This window comes from Dreissena polymorpha, chromosome 13, assembly GCF_020536995.1.
Source record: "Dreissena polymorpha isolate Duluth1 chromosome 13, UMN_Dpol_1.0, whole genome shotgun sequence".
NCBI lineage: Eukaryota > Metazoa > Mollusca > Bivalvia > Myida > Dreissenidae > Dreissena > Dreissena polymorpha.
Genome location: NC_068367.1, coordinates 31,813,594 through 31,828,396, shown reverse-complemented (window position 1 = coordinate 31,828,396; position 14,803 = coordinate 31,813,594). Strand labels below are relative to the sequence as shown.

General features: G+C 36.6%; 1 long non-coding RNA gene across 1 annotated transcript in view; it reads right to left on the bottom strand.

The window, feature by feature from the left end:
• The window catches only part of LOC127855342 (uncharacterized), a 123,223-nt gene that overhangs the window by 49,933 nt on the left and 58,487 nt on the right, over positions 1-14,803 (bottom strand). The window lies entirely within an intron of this gene.

The following is a 14,803-nucleotide window of genomic DNA, read 5'->3' as shown; positions in this document are numbered from 1 at the left end:
TTGTGTTATAATTTTCTAACACTAATTCTCTCGACCGTGGCAAAACAAGAAACGGCAGAAAATATTATTTCTGAACTACATTACGTTTCAGTAAGTAAATCACTTTGTCTGTTGTATGTTCATAAGCATGCACGCGCTGATTATGCGCAGTGGTTACAAAACCGATGAGCTAGCTATTATCAGCAAATGTTACATCAATAAATCATTTTCGTCGGACAAGCTGAGTGTTATCGCAGGAAATTCAAAGCTTCGGAACAGGACGTTATCGACACAAAGCACATTATTAGGCAGTTAATTTTGTTGGACTTGTCTGCGGTAGTGAGTAAATATGTGCCAAATACGGGAAATGTGCAGGGCGCCAACAAGTTTTGCCAATATAGTATGAACCCTTTATCGTGTATTGCTACTGCATATGAACTTGTTCACATAAATAAAATTAAAAATATAAAACAAGGGTATTCGTTCCAAGAGTAACTGATTGGCTAATTTTCAAATATGTCAGATATTGTTCAATGCACGTTGAACGAGTGGTTGAAATTAACAGTGCAATTTAAAACAGCTTTCACGTGGTATTAGACATTTAATTAGAACAATAATATCGTTGGGGTAAACACTTTTATTTCAGTGTCTCGGAAGAAGTGATGCTCTTTTATGATATTTTTCGTTTAAAGGATGTCTCCTCTTAACGAAAATCCAGACTGGACGGACAGTGTCGTCCCAGATTAACCACTCAAGATTATGTTAATATTTATCATTTTTCATTCATATTATGACCGATCGTTGTCTTCATCCTTTTATCATGATAACGGTATCTATGGATACAGTAGCACATTTTCCGCAAGAACGCATGTACATTTTAACGCCTTCCTTAACACAATCTTCAATAGGGTAAACACATGCTAACACGCGAAACTCACTGCGTGTAAATGACCATATTGCCAGAACATCATTGCAAATGATCAACAGATGTATTTTTTCTGTTCAATATATTATATTCTCCTGGTCAAAAGGTAAGCGAGGGTCGAGGGCATCCCGATCCTTACCATACATAGGTAACAAGGTATATATGTATAGTAAAACACATTTTATTTACTTGGTTATCAAAGGCTTTTTGTTACAATATTTACAATACGTTTTCATGTAGCAGTCAACAATACAATACTTCTCATGTCCCATATCACAACTTTCCCCTTCTGCATAAGAGGTAACAATAATTCCCATTCTTTACGGTATTACTTATTATTAAACTAGTTTCATTAAGAACATGACACTGTAAGGACAGGTTCGAATTTGGAGCTTTAAAAGTGTTTATTTTTGTTCATTTTACAATTATAAATAAACATTTGTATCAAAACAAAATATTAAGTTTTATGATTTGTGTCCCAGTGCTAATGAATGCATATTTAGAAGATTCTAAAGATGATTAGATCCGTAATAAAATTATGCAATTAACTGATTGACATGCTTACATTCCACAAATATATGTTTACTAGTTTCACATTTAATTTCACAAAAAGTACTGTTGGCTGAAGGGACATATCCTAATTTAAATAAAAAATAGTTTGTACCTATGATTCTTTGCACAATTCTGTATTGAAACTACTGTAAATTGGCATCCCGTTTAGACGAAAGGGCACAAAATATGTTGCCGTTCTTTTAATATAATTAAGAATGTTCAACCAGTTATCCATACACACTAGCGAAGAATCATTTTTGGAAATTATTTCATACATAGGTTTTGTATATTTTGTGTTTACCAAGGCTAGTGGGGATAAACGGGGATAAACGGCGTCATAAAGCTTATGTCATAAGAGTTTCTGAGCTTCACGTATCTTCTTACTGCGTTAATTATTCCTAGCAAAAATAAGTAGTTTGGATGGAAATTATATACTTTGCAAAACTCATAATAACTGTAAGAGGTTAAAAGTTAGTTGATGTGCATCTAGTCCCCAACCAAACGCACGCCTTCGTCAAACCATGATTTAAAGTACATACTTTTGCTACGAATGTTTATATCAGGGCTACATAATATTGGATTTGAAAGCTGAGGCTGATGTTTAATTGTTTTTTTTTACAAAGTTCAACAAATGATTTCCATGTATCTTTCCCACAATCATTTTGTATCGTGTAAATAAGGTTTTCTTTGAAGCATGGTTCTGTTTGACTATTTTTTTTCTTCGATACGGCAACTTAACGACAAATAAGTTTACATGGCATATATACAAGTGTTTTACATTGATGACACTATTGTATATATGACTTATATGAACGTTAACTCTAATGAGCATTTACTAATGTAAATAAATGCACGACACGTGTTACTGCTAAGACGTTGAATATAAAAGTGCGGAATCAGATAACAGGGTACTGGGTTAGCATTGGCGGGAGCCGTAGTCTGTTTCATAATATAAATAGTGGTAGCTATACTCTATTTCATAGTAGAACATATCTCTTCTTTTCTAACCGAGAGCGCCGAAGGCGTTGAAAGACTATTTGCAAGATACAAGGAAAGATTTCCTTCTGACAATGTTTCCAAACCCTTGTAAGTGAAATTTTCTAAGACCATTTTTAGGAAATAGAAAAGGAATCAAATTGCTTTCATAAACATTTATATTTCTTCTTTTGACAATCAGCCAAAATTGATAAGAGGGCGAAGTAACGTGACTAGCAGAATTCCAGAAGGAGGCTGAACGTGTATCCATTTCTAAAAGTTCCACGCAACGCATCTGATTTCAACCATTCATTCTTTTGAATATGTCGCATAGCAAGTAGCAAGATGGATTATCAAGTTTTAAAAGTAAATATCATAAATATAATAATAAATACTAGTTAAATATTATATTATATAGACTTAATAATAAAAACATTGAAATTATAAACAACAAGAAACTCAGTTGGCAATTTCTCTCCATAAGCAATATTGAACATACAAAAATTAAATCTGGCATCGGGGTGCATGGAAGTATATTCGATCGTAAGACAATACACCAATGACGGGTTATTGTTTAGATTGGCATTCAGATATGAAGGCCATGATGAAACTGCACGTTAAAACCCGTCGCGAGTTGTAGTCGTACGTAACATACGGTCGAATATAGCTTTGGAGCGCTGTCTTCATACTGAGAATCATAATTGAACACGAAAGACCAAAAAATATCAGATAGGGGCAGTGTACCTTATAATTATACACAATTAATTAATCAAAGGATACATGTTTCCATATGATGCCAGATGTCCAGTACATGCATCTCGGCCTATATAATGCTTACCCCAAGACATAATAAGGCACTTGTGTTAGGAAGTAGGATAGGTTTTTGTTTGTTATTGTATAAGTCTTTTGAAATTATTGATTATTATAACTTGAGATTGTAAATTAATAGAACTTTTTATCACATGCTATACCCTGTTTCCCATGTAATACAACCATTACATATTTTTTTATATAACACATGTGTAATACAACATTTTTTAGCGTTTTCATTGGCTTAGTTTTCGTTTATTGACCAATTGCATTTTGTTATTTTGCTAAAATGACGTTGCAACGTCAAATGACGTCACGAAATGTAAACAACATTCGGGATTTATCATAATGTTTGCGTAAATATTTATTTAATTTGCTCATTTAAAAGCATGTGATAAAAAAGATCTGACACTCGTTGTCATATGATACCATATTTTATTAAATTCGTCCAGGAAATTCGTTAGTAAGCTCGCCAAAGGCTCGCTTACTAACAAAATTCCTGAATTTGTTTAATAAAATATGGTATGATATGACAACTCGTGCCAGATCCTATATATATTAAATAAACTTAGCATTGTGATCTGATTCAGTTGTGTTTTATCATACTTATAAAGTTTTAAAATTTAAGTATAGAACTACGTTACAAATATTCTGCGACGTAATGAAATTGTGAACAGAAGATGAGATTGTCAGAATTAGCAGTAATATATATTTCCAATTTAATTGATAATTCATTAAATAAATGCTCTTGATTGAAGTACGTGTTTCATTAAATTGTTTACACACTTTTTACGCTCTTCGTTTGAGCCTTTTTTATCGCAGTTTTTTTATCAAAGATTAATCAGTTATCTTGTTTATTGACAGATCTGTGGTTTTACTTCCCCTGTGTTCAACACAAACCCATTATCTCGTTGTGATCAGATACTGTACCAACAAATATTAAATAAAAACACGTTTTCATAAGCCTCGGGCAACAGATGCCCGGTCATAAAACATTAATTTATGAAATCTACATGCAGACATGTCTTCTGGTATTGCATACTCAATTCTAGGATTAATTGAGCGCCAGATACTCACATTGAAAGTAAGTTGTCAGAAACTTAATACTTTATAAATATATGCCAGTTTAATCAGCATTATAAAGTGAATGACGGACATTTCTTCCTACACTAAGTTTGTCACAGGTAGACGTTCGTTCCTATGTTATTTTGACGATCCGTTTATTGGTACCTACATTTTTTAATCGTGGTCATTATTATCACATTGTATCCAAATAAATATTAGAATTGTTTATATGTCATTATTAAATCAATTCTACATTTCATATTTGCATAATATTTTTATTCAGGTTTCAGAATTTTTCGTGAGCATGAGAATGATAACATTAAAAGTATATCGAATACGGAGTAACACTAACACAGAGATCTGTAATTAGCGAGACCTTGCGAAAATCAGGGCGACTTCAACTGCAATGCCACCGTATTGTAGACTTAGACGTGTATTTCTGAGCCTATGAGCGACCCTCGCAGCGAGGCACAGGCTAACCATGTTCGTTTGTAAGAAGTTCCATATTGGGGGTGAATTTGAGGGAGTGCCCCATTACTATATACATTTTGTATACATGTAAATATTGATTTCACAGTTTAGGTATTGTGTATAATAGTACAGACTAATGTCCGAATATACAAATTATTTCGGAGCAATTGTCCGGGCGTAAAAAACTATGCAGGAGTGAATATCCGGACTCTAAAAATAATGTGGAAACGATTGTTCGGGTTGTCAAAATAACGTAGAAACGAATTATCAAGTAGTCAAAACAACGTAGGAACAAATATCTGCTTTGTCAAAATTAGAGTAGGAACGCATGTCAGTGAAAACGAAAGTCGTGATCATATTAAAGCGCTTAATATTTATTCGTTTTAAATATTTTTTTATTAATGCTTAACATTTAACGTATTAAGCTTGTTTCGGTAAAAGAAAACACCTTCATTGAGTAGGCCCTAATCCTGTAAAGAGTGTTCGTCAGTGTACGGAACAACATATCAAATCAAACATTTTCGTATAGGTCCCTGATTTTCGTTGATCACAACGGGGTTAAATAATGTTTCCGTGAAATGCAAACATTAGAGATTTATTATATATATTTGTAACTTATAATCACTCACTCACTCACAGACTCATCGCTTCCGCTAGCTTTTAAAAGTTGGAAGTCCTGACATCCAAGCCTTAAATTTGGACGTCCCAGACATAAATTTTGAAGTTCCATTTTTATTTCACAATTTTAATAGACCCTACAGTAGGCCTACCGAATGTGATATCGATTGATACAAACATGTTCCAACGATCTAGAAATAAACATAATATATTGATAGATCTTTGCATGTTCCAGCTGTATTCATACCCGATAATCTAGTCATATTATGATTTCTATTTTCACCAAAATACGGCCAATATTGACGATGAATGTGTTAAATAATTTGATAAACACAAACGTCCGCCATTTTACGCAAGTGCATATACAGATTAAATTGTGGAATTGGGGAATTCGCATTGAACATTCGTTAATCACGTGACGAGATCTGATAGCATAGAACACTGTTTATTTGTAGTAATAACGACAAATCAACGACTAAATTTAAAATGCTAAAAGTACCTCCTTTCAGAAAAGTTTTCGAAAGTGAAAGCAAATTTCTGAGAATACAAACGCGTTTTTCTTTAAATTTGACCGAGTACACTTAATCCCTGATCGCGATATAACTTTTCAGGTCATTTATGCATGTGGACCTATATGTATGCATAGTTTGGCAATCTCAAAACACGTTATTTACCTAATGATTGCATTTTGTGTTTGGACCACAACACATTATTCTTTTTTTAAAAGTATTTTTACATGCGTATACATGTAATTAAACGTGTTATCCAAAATGATTCCCAGATTTCATTATTTACGGGAAGTTAAGAAAACTCTAGCAACAAAAAAAAAAAATTCTCATGTAGTTCGAATCAACGTTTGTCTTGTTCACCCTCTAGAGGCCACATTTATTTCAGAGCCTTATGAAATTTGCTCAGAACATTTATGCCAAAAATGTTTTGGACGAGTTCGAAATTGGTTCTGTTTGGTTGACAAACATGGCCGAAAGGGGGCAGGGCTTGTTTTTCCTTATATGGTTTTAGTAAAACCTTGTTAACAATTTAGAGGCCACATTTATTGTCCGATCTTCATGAAATTTGGTCAGATGATTTGTACCAATGATATCTTAGACGAGCTCGAAAATGGTTCCGGTTGCTTGAAAAACATGGCCGCCAGAGGGCAGGACATTTTTCCTTAAAACGCTATAGTAAAACCTTGTTAACACTCTAGAGGCAACATTTATTGTCTTCATGAAACTTGGTCAGAAGATTCATCCCAATGGTATCTTTGATTTGATTTGATTCCGGTTGGTTGAACAACTTGGCTGCCAAGCGGCGGGGAATTTATCCTTATATGCCTACAGTAAAACCTGGTTAGAACTCTAAACGTTACTTTTATTGTTCACTATTCATGACAGTTTGTCAGAACATTTGTTCTAATTACATCTTGGGCTGCACAGAACAGGTCCGTTCCTTTGTATCTTAGGTGAGCGACTTTTGGCCTTTCAGGCCATCTTGTTTACTGCTTGTTTCAAAATGCGACTTTGGGCCTTTCAGGCCCTCTTGTTTACTTGTTTCAAAATAAATATTTAACTATTGCATTTCTTGCTTTAGTTTCTTTTCATAGCGTGACAAAAACAGTTTTGTTCACTTTGTTCAGCAAAGTTCGTTCATATTTCTTACATTTCAACTACAAAGCCCATCGCTGTGACGTGTACAAACATATTATTCTGTATAGCTCGACAATATTATCCTGTCACTTGTGCACAACGTTATCTTAAATTAGACGCAAAATCGTTGCCTGCATTTGTCTTGGTTTGGTCAATCTTGTACAGTTTATTTAAGCAAGAACAAACGATAAAAATATTCACGAATTCCCATTAAATCAATGTCAAAATGGTTTATCTACAGTGTGTTTAACCACACAAAGCCGATATTTCCATACACACCCGCATAAGCATAAACTAGGCGCGGCCACCTCGTATCAAGACCTTACAACTGAAAGGGAGAGAATGGAATAGTCATAAGGTCAACTAAACTTAAACAATCGATTAGCTCAACATTTTTCATATCAACAGTCATGAAACGTTTTAGCTAATTTGAGCACAATTGTTTGCTCATGGTGAGCTTTAGTGATCGCATTTTGTCCGTTCCGCGGCGTCAGCATTTGCCTTGTTCACACTCGAGGGGCCACATTTATTTCCGATCATCATGAAATTTGGTCAGAAGATTAATGCCAACAAGTTTTGAGACATATGCCCCCCAACAGGGCTTTGAACTAGTGACCCCAATTTTACTATGGGTCGTTTATTGTCCAAGGCTTATGCGCATGTGAAGTATCAAGCCAATCGGCCAATTCGTTGATGAGTTATTCATCGGAAAACACTTAGTGTGAAAGTGACTTTGACCTTTTTCGATAGGGTTCATCTCCTGTCCAATGCCAATGTGCATGGGAAGTATAAAGTCAATGTGTTTATTCCTTGACGAGGTATTGATCAGAAACGCTTTTCCCACTTATTTGGACCATGTGACCATGACCTTTGACATACTGAAGCCAATATCAATAGGGGTCATCTACTGTCCAAGACCAATGCACATAGTGTTATAGTGACCTTGACATTTGACCTAGTGATCCCAATTTCAATAGGCGTCATCTAGTGTCCAAGGCCAATGCGCTTGTGAAGTATCAAGCCAATAGGTCAATTCATTGACGATTTATTGATTGGAAACAATTTTCACACTTACATTGATAGTAACCTTGACCTATAACCTAGTGACCCCAATTTCATTAGGTTTCATTTACTGTCCAGGGCCAATGCACATGAAAATAATCAAGCCAATCGGTCAATTGGTTGACGAGTTATTGATTGGAAACAATTTTCACACTTAGTGTGATAGTAACCTTGACCTTTGACCTAGTGACCTCAATTTCATTAGGGATCATCTACTGCTCAAGGCCAATGCACCTGTGAAGTATCAAGCCAATCGGTCAATTCGTTGACGAGTTATTCATCGGAAAACACTTAGTGTGAAAGTGACCTTGACCTTTGACCTTGTGACCTCAACTTCATTAAGGGTCATAAACTGTCAAAGGCCGATGCACATGTGAAGCATCAACCCAATCGGTTAATTTGTTGACGAGTTGTTGATCGGAAACGATTTTCACACTAAGTGTGATAGTGACCTTGACCTTTGACCTAGTGATCTCAATTTCATAAGGTTTTATCTACTGTCCAATGCCAATACATATGTGAAGAATCTAGCCAATCGGTCAATTCGTTGACGAGTTATTGATCGGAAACGATTTTCACACTTAGTGCCTTGACCTTTGACCTAGCGACCCCAATTTCAAAAGGCGCCATCTACTTTCCAAGGCCAATGCACATGTGAAGTATCAAGCTAATCGGTCAATTCGTTGACGAGTTATTCATCGGAAACAATTTTCGTCAATAGTGTAATAGTGACCTTGACCTTCGACCTAGTGACCTCAATTTCAATAGGGGTCATATATGCCCAAGGCCAATGCACATGTGAAGTATCAAGCAATCCGTCAATTCATTGGTGACAACAATTTTAATAGGGGTCATATACTACAACGGCAATTGCACATGTGAAGTATCAAGCCAATCGGTCAATTTGTTGCCGAGTTATTGATCGGAAACGATTTTCACACTTAGTGTGATAGTGCTCTTGATCGTTGACCTAGTGATCCCAATTTCAATAGGGATCATCTACTGTGCTAGGCCGATGCACATGTGAAATATCAAGTCAATCGGTAAATTCGTTGACTTGCTATTTATCAAAAACGGTTTTACACTTAGTTTGATAGTGACCTTGACCTTTGACCTAGTTACCCCAATTTCAATAGGGGTTATCTTGGTTGAAGACTAATTGATCGGAAAAGAACTGGTCTACCGACATTCAGACTGCTCTACCGACAGACAGACCGACCGACATCCAGCAAAACAATATACCCCTTCTTCATCAAAGAAGGGCAAAATGAATGACATCCTGGAGGAGTTCAAAAATAGTTTAGGTCTGTAAAAAAATTATGGATTCCAGGGGGATGGATATTTTTTCTTACATGGCTGTATTAAACCCTTTTTAGCATTTTAAAAGTTACATTAATAGTTCACTCTTTATGAAACTTGGTCAGAACATTTTGTTCTAATGATATCTTAGACTGCACAGAACAGGTCAGTTCCTTTATATCTCAGGTGAGGGACTTTGGGCATGTTAGGTCATCTTGTTGTAATGATATATTAGATACGTTTGAATACGGTTACAATCTGTCGAAAAGCATTGCTGCCTGGGGGCGGGAAATTTTTCTTTTATGGCTATTGTAAAACATTGTCAACACTCTAATCACATTTATTGCGCAATCTTCATGAAACTTGGTCAGAACATTTATTCCAACGATATCTTGGGCTTCACAGAACAGGTCACTTCCTTTGTATATCAGGTGAGCGACTTTGGACCTGTGAGGCCCTCTTGTTTTGAACTTCTTCTTACAATTTAACTTTCTGTTTTATCGGTCATCTGTCGAGCAACATGGGCACATGCAAGTGCGGAAAAATTTCATTAACACATTTGTTGGAAAATTTATACGGCATACGAAATACCGTAAGGCCCATCGTGGTTACACATTAAAATCCAAAGGGCGACAATGTGATAGTTCGATAGTACGATGGCCTCAATGCAATAGTACGATGGCGACAATGCGATAGTACGGTGGCGACAATGCGACAACGCGATAGTACGATGGCGACAATGCGATAGTACGATGGCGACCATGCGACAACGCGATAATGCGATGGCGCCAATGCGATAGTCATATCGTACTGTCGCCATCGTATCATCGAATTGTCGCCATCGTACTTTCGCATTAACGCCATCGTATTGTCGCACTGTCGTCATCGTATAATCGCACTATCGCATTGTCGCATTGTCGCCACCGTACTATCGCACTGTCGCCATCTTATTGTCGCACTGTCGTCATCGTATTATCGCATTGTCGCCATCGTATTGTTGCACTGTCGTCATCGTATTATCGCACTTACGCATCGTCGCATTGTCGCCATCGTACTATCGCACTGTCGCCATCGTATTGTCTCACTGTCGTCTTTGTATTATCGCACTATCGCATTGTCGCCATCGTACAATCGCACTGTCGCCATCGTATTGTCGGACTGTCGTCATCGTACTATCGCATTGTCGCCATCGTACTATCGCGTTGTCGAATTGTCGCCATCGTACTATCGCATTGTCGCCATCGTACTATCGCACTATCGCATGGTCGCCCTCTGGATTTTAATGTGTAACCACGATGGCACTTACGGTATTCCGTACATTCCAGCTCAGCTGAGTAATCTGAGCTTTTGTGATTGCTTTGTCCGTCGTGCGTCGTCAACATTTGTTTTTTTAACTCTCTAGAGGTAACATTTATTGTTCGATCTTCATGAAACTTTGTCAGAAAATGTGTCCCATCCATATCTTAGATGACTTAGATGAAAATGTCTCCAGTTGCTTGAAAAACATGGCCGCAAGGGGGCCGGGCATCTTTCCTTATATTGATTTAGTAAAAACTTGTTAACACTCTAGAAGCCAAATTTACTGTCAGATCTTCATGAAACTTGGTCAGACAATTTTTCCCAATGATATCTCGGATGAGTTCGAAAATGGTTCGTGTTTCAGGAACAGATGTCATGGGAAATTACAAAGTGTTACGATTGAACTCATTTCTATGTTATTTTATGTTAATTATCGGGCCTTATTTGTATAGAACTTTACATCTGTCAAGTTATGTAAGTTTTCAGATTTTTCTGGATGGTGGTCATTATAGGGGTTTTAAGCAAGTTTTTGTTAGCCACATTATTCAGTGTAGTAGAAGATACATTTTAAGCCAAAACACGTTTAAATACGTCAAGTTTTAAGAAACTTCGATCTTCATATTTTTGTAAATTGCTGTGTTTTTCTGTAAAGTTAGACTTACGGGCCTCAGTAAATTGCACTTTTAGTCGTACGATATCGGGTGATGTGTACATGATCGATTTATGTCTAATTTTTTTGGTCAATGTAGAAAAAATGTTTAGTTTGAGTTCATGGAGAGCATGTTCCTCGATTTTTCGGTAAACGCTGCTGGGCGGTTACACGTATAAATCGGCAGACTATTTGACATACACGGACAGTTACAGCTTTGAGGCTAGAGCACTAGCTGGGACGTAATTGTCCATAACAAACGGTATTTGGGTAAGTTATTTTATTTTCAATTACATTTTTAACCAGGTTTTTCGAAGGAAAAAACTGGTTATTAGATTGGCGAATGCGGACGGGCTGGCTGGCTGGCTGGCGGGCTGGCGGGCTGGCTGGCGGGCTGGCGGGCTGGCGGGCGGGCGGAACAAGCTTGTCCGGGCCATAACTATGTCGTTCATTGTCAGATTTTAAAATCATTTGGCACATTTGTTCACCATCATTGGACGGTGTGTCGCGCGAAATAATTACGTCGATATCTCCAAGGTCAAGGTCACACTTTGAGTTCAAAGGTCAAAAATGGCCATAAATGAGCTTGTCCTGGCCATAACTATGTCATTCATTGTGAGATTTTAAAATCATTTGGCACATTTGTTCACCATCATGGGACGGTGTGTCGCACGAAAGAATCACGTCAATATCTCCAATGTCAAGGTCGCCACGACTAAAAATATATTTTGTTTTAAAACAAACTTACAAAGGGGGTTAATTTTGTTTGTTCATTTCAAAAGTTCAGTTTGAGTTTTCTCCCTTTATCAGATTTTTTTTTCACAATGAAAACCTGGTTTTGTGACAATTTTGTCCCTTGTTATACTTGTTTTTGCAAGGAGAAATAAATTGTTGTTTTATTTAAATATTGCAATTTATTCTTATAGGAATAAAGTAGATTGTTGTTTGCATTTTTACAAGTAAACGCTGAAGTTTATTTTAAATATAACAATGTATTCTTATAGGAATAAAGTAGATTGTTGTTTGCATTTTTACAAGTAAACGAGAAGTTGTGTTTCAATTTTTTAAATAGTTGTCAAAAGCGGAAACTTGCATTACCTGCGTAGTTGTTTGCTTGTGTACATAATCCTAGGTACGCGAGGCATGTACATGTATACTAATGACTTTGTAAATGTCTTTATATCATTTATTTTGTGTAGTCGCTTTATGTATCAATTGATTTAACAAACCATTAAGAGTTTGATTTAATTCAATATAACACCTAACGGTGGAGTATCATATTTAACATGTAGATGATAGTTCGTGAATTGTATTATATGTACAACTGTGTGTTGCACACAGTGCATTTAATATATGTATTCAAGCGAGTAGCCATACTTTATAAGAAACTTGTGCATTTATGGAAGTAAACAAGTGATACATTGTATGACATTGTACTATATATATTTATATGGTATGACTGTAAGACAGTCGTTAATGACAAAGTATTTATTTTAGCAGTTTCAATGTGGGTAGTCGCTTGGCATGGTAGACGACAGGTCGTCAACGCACCGTTAGCGTTACGCCAGTGCTACATGAGATTCTGCAAGTCTACAGTGCGTCATACTCGTTGACATTACCTACGAAACCTTGTTATGAGGCGGAAATACGGGGAACCGTTTGAACCGGTATACGGCCGGTCACGTAAACGTCATCCGTACGTTCTACTTTCGGACAAAGTCTGCTCGGCGTTTGACAACGTTCTACTTCCGGGCATCGTCTGCTCGGTGTTTGACAGAACACTACTTCCGGGCTTGAAACAGCTCGGGTATCGCAGTCTTCTTCCGGGCATCGTCTGCTCGGGTATCTACAGACTACTTCCGGGCTCGATACAGCTCGGGTATCTACAGTCTACTTCCGGGCTCGATACAGCTCGGGTATCTACAGTCTACTTCCGGGCTTGATACAGCTCGGGTATCTACAGTCTATTTCCGGGCTTGACACAGCTCGGGTTATCTGCACTCTACTTTCGGGCTTGATACAGCTCGAAGTTTGCTACGTCGCAGAACACTAACACCGGTACTCAGTTCCGATTCTGGTCATTGACGGCTGGACATAGGTTCAGGTCGTGACACTCAATAGTGCTCCACCACTACATCTAACATCTAACATCTACAGTTGAACTACGTTAGCTGGCCATTAGCTTTGATACTTTGTTGGTTTATTTCTTTTGATAGTCATATCATATTGTAAATAGTTTATTTTAATGTTGTAAATAAATTTATTTATGGTTCTTGTGTAGTTAGTACCCTACCGGTTTTACCGGAGGGGACTTATGGTTTTGTCTCCGACCGTCCGTCCGTCCGTCACACTTTTCGGGATCCTGCGATAACTTTAAAAGTTCTTAATATTTTTTCATGAAACTTGAAACATGGATAGATGGCAATATGGACATTATGCACGTCATTTCATTTTGTTCCGACGTAATAAATTCTGGTTGCTATGGCAACAAATAGACTAGAAATACTGCTGAAAATGGTGGTTTCTGGATCTTGCGATAATTTTTAAAGTTCTTAATATTTTTCATGTAACTTGAAACATGGATAGATGGCAATATGGACATTAAGCACGTCATTTCATTATGTTTCTAAATAAAAATTTTTGGTTGCTATGGCAACAAATATATATAACAAAAATCGGGAATTTCTGACAATGGTGGAGCCGGTAGGGGACTTATATTGCTTGACAATAGTCTTGTTGTATCTGGTTCTGGAGGGCTTATTGCACTGAGTTATCACAGCTTCTGCAATCCTGACGGTTACTCACAGGAATATATTGTGCAACAAAAAATTACAAACTAGAATTTGTATCTTGTTAAATGTATGTTACCATACCACATCTTGCGCTGAAATATTGGCTATTGCAATAAGGAACACTTGATGTTTTATGGGTTAACTTTATTTTACCAATTTTTTGGGCGAAATATTTTTTGATTTGGCATATCACGCAATTCCGAGATTTGGGAACTGGCAGATGTTTCTTTGAAAATAATTTTTCATGAATGTTCAAAATAACAAATAATAATATTCGTTCTTCATATCAATTAAGCATTTTAGATAATTCGCAGTTATGAAGCATTGTAAGATTTTAAAGTATTTGTTGTAACCTGATGTTTTCAATAAAATTAATAAATGCAACTGAACTTGTTCTATGATAGGAATTATGTTTTCTGCAAGTTGTCTACAGTTCTTCATAAACACGTTTGATCATTAAAATGCTCAATCAAGATATAAAACAATCAAATTTGTTGAAATGATATTCCCCGTGAAATAAATTTAGTTTATGAATGAGTTCAAATCCCTCGATATATGCAGGGCTTTTTCCTGATCTTGTGAAGCGGCCCTGGCCCCCTCACTTCGTGAAAAAATGAGTCGCGAGCTTGTTAACATTGTGAAAAAATGAGTCTCGAACTTC